Genomic DNA, 15,012 nt, shown 5'->3' with positions numbered 1-15,012 from the left:
GATATAAGGTCATGATTTGATGAGAGGAAACTACTTAGTAGTTGAGCTAGGAAAGTTCCTTCAAACAAATAGATAGTATGGCAAATCTTGATTGGAAAGTCATACTATAAACAGTGATGTGAAAATTTACTGATCAAATGATCCACCATATTACGCATCCATTATTATGCATGATTTTGATAATGTCTGTATGATACAACAAAGAATGAGACTAAAAGAGTCAAACAATAAGAATCATACGCTACCCACAAAAAACAAAAAGAACTATATGGAGGCAATCGGGTAGAAAATTAATGTGATTAGGAAAGTGAGTTGATCGAATCATGTAAAGAAAACTAAGAAATCGGTTACTCAGTGGACATGGATTGATGAATATGATTTGGGGAGTGAATGAGGTGGAGATCACATCGAGGAAGAACTAGACTTGGGGCATACTGATGGCAGGGAAGAGAGGTAGCAGCCAACAACATGGGAGGAAAGAGGCCGACGCGGCAGGGTGAGACAAAGATAAACTATATCACGTGGTTACGTTCACAAAGTGCGATAGCGACACTACGTGAAAGGCGGGTCTTATGAGTATCTAGAAGGAGGAAGAGGCAGCACCAACAGGAGATCTAAGCCAAAGCTGGGTTGGGCACCACCCCTGACTCATTCTAGGCCGCACACTAACATCCACAAGCGATGGTGCAACACAGGACGATCGAGCGCTGCTAGTTGATACTGGGTTGCGTCGTGCCCCCTAGCTATTATTGCGCCGTAGCGATGCCCTTGGTCATGAGGGAACGCGCTGATGTCTAGAAGAAATGGGGCAACGTCGAGCACCATGAGTCGTGCGCCGTCGAACCAATCCTAATAGTTGCGACCACACCAAGAAGAGCATGTCACATTTCTCCCGGAGGCACTTGCACTCGCAAGTGGGAGGAAGACACAGGAAGAGGGCGATGCAATGGAGGCCAGCGTGTGCGGAGGTGTAGGTAATGGTAGCATGTGCGATGCAGGCAAGGTTAGTGAAACAACAGCAACCTCCCTCAAACACGGCCCATGGATTGTCGGTGGCAACCTCCCTCAAACATAGCCCATGGGTTGTTGGTAGCGACCTCTCGTCGGGCGGTGAGGCGATGGTGGTCACGTCAAGGTGAGTGAGGCTGGTGGCAACACAGAAGCGAGGAGGCGAGGTGTGATAGGTCACATAGAGATGGTTGAATTGGGGGCGTGCGTGATTCAATCCAGTGAGGATGGACTTTCTGAATTGATTGTGACTAATTGGTGGTATTTCGGAAGGTTGAGTTGGCCATGAGTAGGGATTGATAGGGAATTTAATTACATTAATTGATAAATTAATTAATTTGTAGGTAGGGGAAGCATACTGTAATTAGAGGTTAATTGAGGAATTAATTGATTGGATGTTTTTGAATTTGATCTCTAGGTGATTGTATTATCTTTTTGGAAGGAAATGTATAGATGAGATTATTATGGCAAGCAATTTAATGATTTAGATATCAATTCCATGATTTGTGGAAAGTGGCATTTACCGTGAGTGCGGATGAAGGTTTCATATGTGGATCTCAGCCATTGGATTCAAAGGCAAGGCTTGAAACAAATCCTAGTTGTTGGATGTGATTGATGAGAATGGATCTTAGGGTATTGGTGGTTCTATGTACATACTTTATGGTGCATATAGGATAGTTTTAACTCATGCTTTTATATTTTGGATGGATTTCAAAAGGGTGATTCTTTATTTAATGTATGGTCATTCCAAATTTCAAACAAATAGTACCTAACAATTGACAAGGTTTGATAAGCCACGCTGGTAAGTCAAGAATATCAATAAATGACTAGCAATAATGTGCTAGACCCTCCTGTTGTGTCCTTTAAAATTAGCATTGCGTTTTAGTAAAAGTGTTAGGAAAATTGGTATAATTAGAAAACTTATCTTACTATAAGAAAACTGATAATCGACAACACGCATAACCAGTATTGGAAATTAAACTATAGTGGAAGCAAGTTATTTGTGTTAGCTAAATGTCAATGAATGAAAGATTAATTGGCATGGTAGAAGGCCAATGAGGCAATCAGTGCTTAAAACTTACCTGCAACACATTTGTCAAAAAAATGTCAAGATTCAGTAAAAGAAAACAAAGGCAAACATAACTTCATGTGAACTTGTAGTGCATATATCTCGTATTACATTAATTAAGAATACTAAAGTAAAATAAAATTTTGACTTGGATCAAGTTTTATTACCTTAGTAGCATTCCTTATTCAGGTCAACTATTCATCGGAAAAAATTTCAACCTAAAATATGAAACAGAGTTCTAGATAGCGTGGACAGATGCATTTGCAATTGAAGGAAAATTGCTTTGATCTGGGATTCACCACATTATAAATTATAAAAGCACAATCTTATAAAAAATTATCTTTAGTATAGAAATCAATGATAGAAAATAAATAATTTTGTAGTGAACAACAACTTTGTTCGAAGCGCACAAATCAGAATGCAATATAATATTGTAGTTCTTAGGAAGTCACTTGACATCAATATACTAGAAGATTGATTAATGGCAGTGATACTTATAGTAGTCCTAGCATATAGATGGATTTTTAACATTGGTATGAAATGCAAATAGCTTAGAATTATCATATAGAATGTGTGCTATAATAACATGCATCACAAGATAGTCTAAAGCTGTTGCGAGCTTGTGACAATTTTTTTCACCCAATTATCATATAAGTGTTTAGAACCATTGAAATATAAACTTGATCAATCCATTTAATATAACAAAAGAACAATCGAATGGTTTACCCATCACTAATTAAGAAAAAAAGATCCAAATATAGTTGAAGCTCACCAGCAAAAAGCCCTCACATTCTAGTATGTGAGTTGCTTTGATCTGGAATGCACACAAAGCAATTAACCCATGATACTACTCTTGTTGTTGGTGTTAACTGAAAGTCAACTTAGGTGGAATCACTTACGAGTTACGGCAGCGACTAGATTAGCCCTGAAAGTGCATCTAGCCCCTATGTGTGATTTTAGTAATTAATGACAATACCTATGGACTAACAATGGTGTTGAGTTTGTTAGTAGGTTGTTCCATAGGTGATGCATGGATGAGAGATATGCATGAGCTCTAAGTGAATGGGGAGAATGAAAATGCATCAAGATGAATGAGCTCTAGGTGATGCTCGGGTAAGTGATGACAATGCCTATGGACTAACAATCATATTGAGAATTGCTATTAGGTTATTCCATAGGAGATGCATAAATGATGAAGCATGGATTCTTTGAGAAATGCTATGAGTTCAAAGAATTGCATCAAAAGTCATTGAGATTTTAGTGATGCTCATAAGAAGAAGAAGAAGCTTAATAAGATTAGCAATAAGCTTGAAGGCTAAGTTACTTGTGGAGATCAAGTAACTAAAGGTATGCTTGTTAATAGAGTTTTATGGACTAACCCGTGTGCTATGTGTTTAAGAATAAGTGGGGTTATGTTCTATATGAAGATTGACAATATGCATGAAGGCTAAAAGTTACTTATGGAGATCAAGTAACTTAAGGTATAAATGTTGTCATTTAGGTTTTATGGACTAACCCATGTGCTTTGTACTTGAGAGTGAGTTGGGGTTAGGATGCATAAGAAGGCATAAGTTGAATTGAAATCATATATACCAAGAGTGAAGAACAAGAGTAGATTCCATATTTGATAAGATGAATTCCTTGAAGATGTCGAATACAAAGTGGTTTTCTATGGCAAGACGGTGAAGGGCAAGCAAGACTCGGCTGCGATGGACCATCCGTGGTGAAGGGCAAGCAAATGGCTTGGCGTCGAAGGACCAAGGCGGTGGTAAAGAGCGAGTAAAGGCTTTGCGCCAATGGACCGTATGAGGCCATGTAAAGCTATGGATGATTCACATCAATCATATAAAGAATCAAGAAGAGATGGAGTGAAGATTTTATGGAAGTTGGCAACCCTCAAGGTTTGAAAGAAAGAAGCGGTACTTGAAAGTTTTCAAATGCTCAAAGTGGTTCAAATGTGTTTTATCTTTGAATTTGAGTATAGGTATGCCACACTATTAAGAGGGATGCAACGTGAGCTAATTGTCATGTCTCGATGCTCAAGAGTTTCCAACCAAACCCAAAGTGAGAGTTTCTTGTTAAGAGTCCGAAACGGAAAGTGTGGAAGTGTCCAAAATGAGTTTTGGAGTGTTTCTAGTTTGATCCTATGTGTTTTAGGTCATGAATTCAGTTGAGATGTGTAGCCCTCTGAATAATCTTTCCATAGAGTCCAAAATCATCGAAATCGGACTCCGGGATCAAAAGTTATCGCCGTTTTTCGGAGGTCAGCTGTGCTGTACTCGGAGACTCCAGTGAAGACCGCATTCTCCGGTACCTGGAGTGGCCAGAGACTCCGGTGTAGGCCGGATTCTCCGGTAAAGTCCAAAAAAGAGCCTAACGGCTAGTTTTTTGAAGTGGGCTATTTATACCCCACTCACCCCATCCTTTGGGGCAACTGCAAGGGCACGAAAAGAACATCCTCTAGAGCCAAAAGAACCTCTCCCACTCTATTATATTGTGTGATTTGAGAAGAAAAGTGAGTTGGGTTGAGAGATTGAAAGATTGAGTGCAAGTGAGCTAAAATCCAATCTTGAGCACTTGAGTTCTTGACAAGAAGTTCTCGAAGTGTTTGTTACTTTTGGAGGTGAAGCCTCCTAGCCGGCTAGGTGTCGCCGGTGAGCTCCCATGCTTGTGGTGAGCCGCGGGAAAATTTGTAAAGGGCTTGATTTCGCCTCCGTAAGGGAAGAAATCAAGACCCGGCTCGTTGGAGCTTCCTCAACAGAGACGTAGGATTCACGGTGGTGAATCCGAACTTCGAGAAACAAATCTTGTGTCTCCTCTCTTGTTTCTTTACTTTTGAGTTCTTATTCAAATCTTTGTGTACATTGCTCGATCTACTTATTTGTGTGTATTTGAATGTAGGTTCTCCATGCATCTACTTGGAATCATCTCCGAAAAAACACACGACATCACTTGGTTTGAGCTAGAACTCTCTACCCATCCTTTTTATTCAGTTTCGGGCTCTGTTCTGTACAGAATCCGGAGAATCCATACTTTACCGGAGATTCCGGACATGTACAACCCGGAGACTCCGGTCTTCACCAATGAACAGTAATTTCAGGCATATGAACAGTGTTTTTAGCCTTTTTCAATTTAAGTTTTATTGCATATCTCTTGCTAGATTAGTGTAATTTTTGTCACCTTAGGATTGTAATTTCCACACTTATTTAGGGTGATTGTGCACTAGTTGAGCCTAGCATATTTAGGTTTTTCACTTGTGAAAAACCCGTTAGTTTATATTCCGCTGCAAGTTTAGGCCAACGGTAAAAAGGGGACAAATTTTTGTAAAAACGCCTATTCACCCCCCTCTAGGCGACATCATTGTCCTTTCAAGCCTGACAGCTGGTAAGGAAGGCAACACCTCATGCAAGGATGACGGAACGCAGCAAGAAAATCGATGGCTATCAGGGGAGCCTCTAAGGATCTAGATGACGAAGGCACATGTTGTTGTGCCTTGTGCCCATGATGTCTTGGCCCTTGGTGAATGCTCCCGCCGAGCCCTTGGCGAGATCGTAACTTCCTGTCCGTCAGGGGAGGCAGCTAGCTCCATGTGTTGTTCAGGGAGGTGGATCAGTGGTCGAGGCTGCACGAGAGGCGGAGCGTAGAGCGATGTATGCGCTAGCAGGGGAGGTGGAGCAGTTGATGCGCCAACCAGGAGGACACAGCGTATGCAGATGGTAGGGAGGAGGAGCAGACGTCAGGGAGAAAAGGAGTGGACATGAATGCTATGATGAAGGATGCTGGAGTTGGTGTTGCTCGAAAAGAGACTAACCAGAACCGTGATCCGTGGGTGAAGAGACTATGAATTGAATCATCATTGTTTAGAAGGAGATTAATCACATCCCATGATTCGTGGGTGAGAAGCGTGATTCGTGGGTGAAGGGATATCACAATCTCAGTCGTTGATTGCCGAGTCCTTGTTTTAAGGAAATATGCAACCGTTATTATGAGAAGCAAATTAATGATTTTTCAACTAAATGGAGAGATGGTGGAGGGACAACACAATTTCGATCATTGGATTTAGATATGAAGATTCAGGTAGTTCTGTGGACATTTGTTGAGGTGGACATATGACTTTCAATGGTTGATGACAGCTCATTCTCGGTCATTAGATTCAATGAAACACCATCAAATAGATCTGGATGTTGGATTTGTTGGTTGTTGACAAATCTAAGGGTGCTAGTTGTTTTGTAGACATTTTTTGAGTGACGTATAATTGTTTTAACTCGTGGTTTTATTTTACAAACTCAAAAAAAAAGCAATTTGCTCTGTAAATCATGAGATTAGTGTTCCCTTCATTTATGTGTCTCACTAAGCAAGTAGTATGTAATTATAGGTCACCAAAGAGCTGGACAATGCATACCATGAAAGCTTAATACTATAGTTCAGCAATCATGCCAGAAATTGGAACCATTCACAAGTATGCTAAAAATAGGTCATAAAAAAGGTATGCTAAAACTGCATGAATTCCATAGTTGCTACACAAAGTTTGTAGCAAGAAATGTATTGAGTTTTGAGGGTTGAGTATTGACCGATTGTAGATATCGAGTGGACCCTTTGTCTGACCTGTCGGTTTCTTCTTTCCGTGTAAACTAGACTAGATCATAACAACCGAAGATTGTATGTACGGAGTGAGAAGAAACAAATTGAATAGAGTCATATTTGTTGAAAAAAATATTGTTTAGTTGATTATATTTGTTTGGATATGCTGAACTAAAATTTTATTTAGTTGATTGAATCTGAGGTCACATAAGCGGATACAAGAGTTAAAACTGTGATTAGTTGCTCATATATAAATAATTTTATGATAATAATAAATAGATCTGTTTATATAAACGGATATAAGCTATGTATCTGTTAGACTGTAGAGAGACTCGAGCCAAATTACAGACTTATATTTACATCCGTTTAAACGTATCCTCGAGATAGTTACGGCCGTGTGAACAACCCAACACACCCATGTTTATAAGCAAGGCCAAGAACTCAAGATGCGACGCGCAGGTGGGCAAGCAAGCAAGCGGCGGTACGAGCATTTTGGAGAGAGAGAGAGAGAGAGAGACCACGTCATCTTGACATCGACGCGAGGCGGTCAGCGGCGGGGATGGGCGACTCTGACGGCTCCGTAGTGTTGGTGGACGTGGAGCGCATCTCCTTTGGCGGTAAGGTCAGGGGCTCCCCTACTTCCCCTTTGCTTTCTTCCCTGCTGCAGTTAATTTCTGCTCTCCGGGTGGGGTGGGGGCGCGGATTGAGAGGTTTGGATTGGATGGCCGAAAGATGCCAAGCTGGTGGTTTCGGTTTAGTTTCGGTTCGAATGTTCGATGTAGTTCCTTGCGTGGTAGGGTTAGAGGTTCTGGAAGGAAGGGCCGTTTCTTGATTCTTACTAGCTGTTCTTGCTCTTGTTAGCTGCATTGTATTGGTTTCAGATTTAACCCTTACATTCTTGTAGGGTTAAACTCTTTTCTTTTCTACTTTGTTTTTAAGATTTTGATTTATCGTAGTTTGAATACCAAGTTCTCCATGTAATTTTAGGGGCGCTTGCTATCGGATTCGTGTTGATTTTCGCACAGTGTTTTGCAGTTCATCCTGCTTTGCCCTCTTTGCAGTATTCCTCTTCCACATCCGTATCATCGTTTACCACCACTAGCTCGCCACTTGTTTCATTAGCCTCGGTGCCTGCTGTATTAACACTCGTCGTATTGCATCCTCAAGTGGTTGTTGGCCTCTACCTGCCTTTGTCCATGCGGATTTATTTTCTCCGGTTTATGGTCCTCGTTTAGTCATGTGGTCCTACTTCAGCTTATATCGCTTGCTACTCAATTTAACTATTCAGTCGCCTGCTTTGTGCGTGCTTATCGCCAGAAGGAAAGGGAGGAAAAAAGAAACCATAAATATGTGATTTTGACGCTTTTGGGTTGTAGCTTGTGTGTCCTAACTGCCCCTTTTATTTGCTCTTTAATCAATCATGTTGTCTCAAATGGTTTAGCTGAGCTTTCTAGCACAAGTTTCCACTAAACTACCTCTCTATGTGGAAGCAATTTAAGCTCGACCTTTGTCTGCAATTCGAATTGAAACAAGGTCTGATAGATTTAAGGCTCCTCTTTTGTGTGGATGCTGCTCTAGCTTTGTTAGTTGGTTGCAGAGTATATACTTGGTCCGTGGAATCAAATGAAGTTGAATTTTGTTCTTTCATATAGCTACAAAACAGCAATATCAAAATTTTAAGATAAACCACTTGTCCTAAGCTTGTACAAAATTTTAAGATAAACCACTTGTCCTAAGCTTGTACAGAAATAGCCAAATTTTGGATAGAAAGTTTGTCCAAGAAAAGTTGTATGATTTGCTAGGATTATAGACTACTATATTTGAGGTTCGCTAAGTTTCCTACTCAAAGCTGGATTGGTGAGGTCCACTGATTAGTGGACAAAATTCTAAACTTGGTTCGGTTGCATCTTTCACACACAAATAAGTCCATAGCAGCCTCCTTCTCTTCTCTGCCAACTGGACTTCTCCCAGATAACCAACCAGGTCAGGCCTACATATAATCCTGGTGGCGTACATGGTAGCCGTAGGATTTATGATCCAATGGCTTGGATAGAAAGTTCACTCAGGATTGCTTGTAAAACATTGTTTAGTTCTGTTATTAGAAATGGGTAATTTAGTGTACTAGTCTCTTTCCTGACAGGTTATTGAGTTATTGTTATTTATCAAAATACGATCCCGGAGATGATGTTGTTGAATCATTACTTCACTGCCACTACTCGTCATGCACATCCTTCCCGCGGTTGAAAAGAACATCTAATTATATTGTCCCAGCATATGCTTTTCTTGACAAGTATGTTTTTGGCTATTTGCTTGGTGGAGGAATCACTTCATGATGGTACTTGGTGCTATATTTCCCCTTTTTCTTCGCCCTAGGGGTTGTGGTCTAGGAATCATCACTGTAGCACATCACATTATAATTTGCGAACTTTTAGTGCTACACAAGAAACAGAGAACCTTTGGTCGTGATACACAACCTTAGCTTTGGTTTGGGTAAATTCCTTCTTTCAATAATCTGTGGGGCACTGCTGGTTTCCATATTTCATTTGGAGAAAGCAATGGCTCTGCTGATCAATAGCTTACAAAATGTGTCATAGCCAAATTTGTATTATATACTTCCTTCGGTCATAAATACTTGTCACTTTGACCAAGATTCGGTCAAACTTTTAAAACTTTGACCGTCAATAGCTACCAAAATATTTAGTTTGGAAACATAAAAATCACACATGTAGATTTGTCTTGAAAAATACTTTCATAATATTATATTTTTATTAGATATTATAGCTATATTCTAATATAAAATCATGGTCAAAGTTGCATGTCGAAGATCGTGAAAAGTTAAAAGCGATAAGTATTTATGACCAGAGGGAGTATTCAGTAATAAGCTTCATTATGAACTACAATTAGAGGTTTAATAATTGTTCTCTCCGTCTTTTCTCCTTTTCTCTAAGTTTGTTTAACACTTTGCTCTTTCTTTCTTCAGGAACATCATATACAAACAAACCATGGATCTGTATCTGTTGCCATATATGGTGATCATGATAAGCCGGGTCTTATTACTTATCCAGACATTGCTTTGAACCGTAAGTTTTACAGTCATACCTCACCTGTCTACCTTATGTTAGGTTATTTTTGAATTCTGCAGCACAGTGACTTAAGTCCACTATTCTTGATCAGATATGTCTTGCTTCCAAGGACTACTCTTCTGCCCCGAAGCAGCTTCATTGTTGCTCCATAATTTTTGCATTTACCATATCAGTCCCCCAGGACATGAGGTCAGTGGAATTTTCTATTACAGTGAGTTGTTTTCTTTTTGCGTTTATCTTAATACGATGCATATTCGATTTTTTTTTAATGATTGCACATTTACTGTCGTTTGGAACATGCAGTTAGGAGCTACTCCGATTTTGCCAAGCACTCTTGTGGCATCTGTTGATGACTTAGTGGATCGGGTCGCAGATGTACTTGATTTCTTTGGGTAAGATCTTCTCATATTGTTTGAAAAAGTGGTGGTACTCAGACAGTTTCTTCTGATATCTGTTAAGTAACTTCTTTTCGTTTTGTATTTTCAGATTGGATTCTATTATGTGCTTAGGTGTCACTGTTGGAGCATACATTCTTACTCTATTCGCAGTATGTATTTCTTCTAAACTAATGTGTTCTGTGCTTGGGATCTTGTGGGTTTCATCTCTAGTCTACCCCAACTTGCTTGGGACAAAGGCTTTGTTGCTACTGCTGTTGTTGTTGTTGTAATGTGTTCTGTGCTGCTTGCACAAATGCTTAGTAATTTTTTGTTCGTTGTTGCACAAATTATAGAGAGCGTGTACTAGGACTTATCCTTGTTTCACCTCTATGTAAAGCTCCCTCATGAACATAGTGGTTTTATAATAAGGTAGCTATTCAATATTTAGCCCCCAATAGACCTTTGCCCATCGGAATAATAAATGCTGTACTGACAAATTGATTTTGTTAGGTAATGTCAAATTTGCTATATTATTATGGGATGTGCAACGTGGTGAAGGATATTTTGTTGCAGCGCTACTTCAGCAAGGTTACTACATGGCCTTAGTTTACATAAAGTGATATTTGTGTAGCTATCTATTGAACCTTTTTGTTGGAATTTTCTAATCCTCAGGAAGTACGTGGATGCTCTACTGTACCTAAATCAGATATTGTGCAGGCTTGTAGAAGTGTATGCACTGTCTAAGACTTCTTTTCCTCCATTATCAGCTACCATGTTTTTGTGTAAATTTATTATGCTTAACTCTCTTCTCTTGATTCATGAAGTTTCTAGATCAACGGCAGTGCATGAACGTGTGGTGGTTTATCCAAACTATCAATGAGTATGTTCCTTTCTTTTGTTCAAGGCTTTATATGATCAACTTGTATCTGAGTCGGTGGAATCAATACTTTTTCATGCTTTACAGGAGAAAAGACTTGACATAAAGCCTGAAGCAGCTGCAGTGCAGAACTTTAATTTTTGTTGGTGAGACTTTCTGAGTTCCATGCTGAGGCTGTTCACATGACTGCAAAGCTTGATAAGCGATATAGTGCTCTTGTGGAGGTATCTATTTGCCCACACTTTAATTTTCCCACATATTGATTTAGCGTTTTCATACCAAGTTTGGAATCTTTGTAGGTACAAGCTTGCGGATCGGTTGTGATGGAGGAGCAGCCACATGCAATGCTCATACCAATGGAGTACTTCCTCATGGGATATGGCTTGTACAGGCCGAGCCAGTTATCTGCAGCCCTCGCAGCCCTTTGAACCCGTTTTGCATATCGCCGGAGCTCCTATCACCCGAGAGCATGGGGGTAAAGCTAAAGCCAATCAAGACGCGAGCCAATCTCAAAGCTTAGGAACAGAAGAGGAAAAAGGCGTAGGAACAGATGCATATCCCTTAATTTTTGTGGTGAAGTGACATATTTGCTGTTACTGTGATGTACATAGACAAGAGGTTAGGTTTGGTCAGGCTGGGTGGGGGTTCAATTCCATTGATTTATAGCTTTAAACAGTGTAAATTGTGTCAGATTATTTGTTAAAGAAAGAAATAATGAGGGAAGATGAGCTGTCGCCTGTGTCTGCACATTGATGTCTCTTCTCTCTTTTGCCAATGCCATGGCATGGTTCCCTTTTATCAGCATATATGACCTAGACTGGTGAACCATTGCAACCTCCTAAATCATATTTAGACCTCAGGCCATTGTTGAAGAAACCTCTTGTGCTTTACTATATGGCTGGTGGTGTGTCATGGTGTCTTCTCAGACTGTATGCATCAGTTCTTGTTGATGGGTAGCAGATCAGATGCAAGTTGGATTCAATAAAATGCTAAATTGGTTTTTTTTCCCTTGTTGCTGCCTGTGCTCAATTACTGAACTCAATGGGTGTGGTGTATATCCATGTCAAATTGAGAAGGAACCATATTTTGTTTGGGAATTGGTTATCTGCTTGACAAAGTTTGCTGTTGACTATGGAATGTGATCAACTTTTTCAGGAAGCCAAGATTTTTAAAACACAGGAACGGGAATAAGGCAAGATTGGAGTGCCCTAGCACATTGAATCCTATGGAATGAAAAAACACATGAAAGCTGCAGGAACAACCTTTTGGATAGAGCGCAGGACAAACACATGAATTAGATGAGAGGGAGACAAGAAATTTTTTGTAAGGTTGGACCTAATGTTAGAAATCCTCTAAAATTCCTATCAAACAATGCGGATTTACATAGGAATTTGAGAAGGCTATTCCTTTGTTCCAAAGGAAAAAAAAATCAAGAATTTAAATTCTCCAAAATTCCTACAATTTAGGAGCCCTTTATATGCATTTTTTCTATATAACACAAGTGAGATTTCGTATAGTTGCACAAGTGAGATGCAAAACTTGCTTGATAGTGCCGCTGCGACAACTGCTTGTGCCCTAATTGCTTTCTTCGCCCTTGTATCAGCGACCTCTAGCTATTAAACAAGTTAACTACTCGCTATCTGTGTCATCACGGAGGCATCTCTGTTGTGTAGAATGCTTATCAAGTATTTGAGAAAAGTCATGAAATGATTTGAAGCTCTCATGTCTTCCGTATTCAACTTGAAAAGAGTTACTCTGTTTCTCCCACTATACTTTACCTACGGATTTTTTTTTTCCAAATACAAATCAGAAGAAGCAAAGACATTTGCGAGTAAAATGCGGATGCACACCCTTGATCCTTGACGAACAAGCCATTACAACTAATCATGCTACCAAATCCACAGTGGCGACATGGGCTTTTAAGGAGGCGGGTGAACATGCTGTGTTAGTTCCCACTTAGTTGCATGCATGTGTATTCTACAGTGTGTTTGCTTACTCCGATGTGGTTTCATAGAGCTATATCGTATAGTCTGGTTAAGCGGAGTCATATTTGTTGAAAAGAAGAGCGTTGGTTGATTATGTCTGTAAGGACATGTTGAATTAAATTTTTGTTTGGTTAACCAAATCTGAGACTGCATGTGCGGTTGTAAAAGTTAGATTGTGATTCCTTGCTCATATGAAGATGATTTTGTGACACTGATAAAGGGCCGCCTGCATGAGTGGATGCATGCCATGATGTAGAGTGAAGCTCGAATGGGTCAGGCCGAAAGCATATATTTGTATCCACCGGCCCATGTTGGAACAATAGGTGCGGATAACCAAACACGTTTCTCCGTAAGATTGTACGCATTCATCGAGACAGCCTAGGGCAAATTCGAACAACCAAACACATCTCTAATCCCAACTTTGTTTGGATGCTTTGCATGATCCTTATAAGCCCTGGCCCCGAGACATATATCTACCATAGGATCTTAAGGTGCAATATGCAAGGGGTGGAACCAGTCATATGTCAAGCCTCAGCTGGCCTATTTAAGTTTGGACTGGATCTAAAAATCTATCATTTATGCAGTAAAATCTAATAAAATTTTAGATCCAAGCTTTAGGCTGAAGTCTATACTGCCATGAATTTGATTCCGCCCCTGTAACATACTGTTTGTTTTTTTGAGACACCGATGTGTTGTTTGTTTGTTTTTTTAGAGACGCCAGCATGTTGTTTGTTTGTGTGGGTGTGTTAAGTTATTTGGAAATACCAAGTGCATGGTATATTTAGTAAAACACCCAAATACTTTTTTTTTATCTCACTGGGCCATTATGAAGCATCTTCCCTTAGGCTTTAGAGGGGTGACATACTAACCTAGCACATAATAGGTCATTAGGTAGGGTAAATTTGCTACATGGGCTAGGCATCGTTTAGTGGAGCATTGCACAAACCTATTTTACTAGGTGACAATCATGTTGTATATAACCAGTAACTTTCTAATTCATAGAAAAACCTCACACATACTATTTTAACGTAAATTGTGTCAAGAAAGAATCATTGACACCATCTATAACTACAAATATCCTTACCGAATAAAACCTCAAAATCATGTATAGAAAGAACATAGCCCACCAAACAAATAGCCCAAGATAGATTATTGAGTATATAAACTTTACTTGATGGCTAACTATGGAATCAAACCTATTTTTTCCTACAAACATGACCAATAAACAAAATAAATTTCCAACCAATTGATTTCACATGTTTTCCTAACATATACATGCATATTCAACTGGACCCAATCACCACTTCTTCTAGCACCCGTCCTTATCTCTACTTTTGATTTCTCTTGGATATGTGAAAATAGTGACATGTTTTTTTTAGTATATAGTATTTACCTTGGATAACAAATAATTGAAAAATGAACCGATTAAAAGCATGCACCAGAGAGAATGACAGGTAAAAAAGAATGAATACAATAGGTCAACAAAAATCTTTAACTATGACTCAACCATGCAAAACAAACCCTACCTTTTGTCTTAGCTCCTTAGGCCATCTCCAACAGTTATTCTAAAATTTCATCCTCTAAAATACTATTACAGCATCTCCTATCACTATTACAGCTTCCCTCGTTCCATCAATCTCCAACAGATACTCTATATCACATCTCATATATTCTCTCTCCTATATTTTATTGATTTTCCTCCTCCCCTCCCCGTTCACTCCTCGTTCATTCCGCCACCGTGCTCCCTCCCTGAGCCGCCACCGCACCCCCTCCCTCCCCAATCCGCCACCTCGCCCCGACGGCTCCACCGTGAGCCGCCGCCACCCAGAGCACGGACGCGCCGCTGGTGGCGGCCCCGCCTCCCAGGTAGCAGCGCCCCCACCGGGCGTGGTGGTGAGCTCCGGCTTGAGCTCGGTCATACTGGGCTCGGGTGTGGTGCTGAGCTTCGACGACCTCCCTCCATCCCTCCATCCCTCCATCCGGCAATCTCCTGTTTGGTTCTGCTACCTCTTCAGCCCCGCGCCATGGCCAC

At 40.2% G+C, this 15,012-nt stretch overlaps 1 pseudogene; it reads left to right on the top strand.

Moving 5' to 3' along the window:
• The first annotated feature begins 7,217 nt into the window (after positions 1–7,217).
• LOC133927703 (protein NDL1-like) lies at positions 7,218–11,515 on the top strand (annotated as a pseudogene).
• The last annotated feature ends 3,497 nt before the right edge of the window (positions 11,516–15,012 follow it).

Source organism: Phragmites australis, chromosome 8, assembly GCF_958298935.1.
Source record: "Phragmites australis chromosome 8, lpPhrAust1.1, whole genome shotgun sequence".
In the NCBI taxonomy this organism is placed as follows: domain Eukaryota; kingdom Viridiplantae; phylum Streptophyta; class Magnoliopsida; order Poales; family Poaceae; genus Phragmites; species Phragmites australis.
The sequence above is the reverse complement of the archived record's forward strand: the minus strand, read 5'-3'. Positions and strand labels throughout refer to the sequence as shown.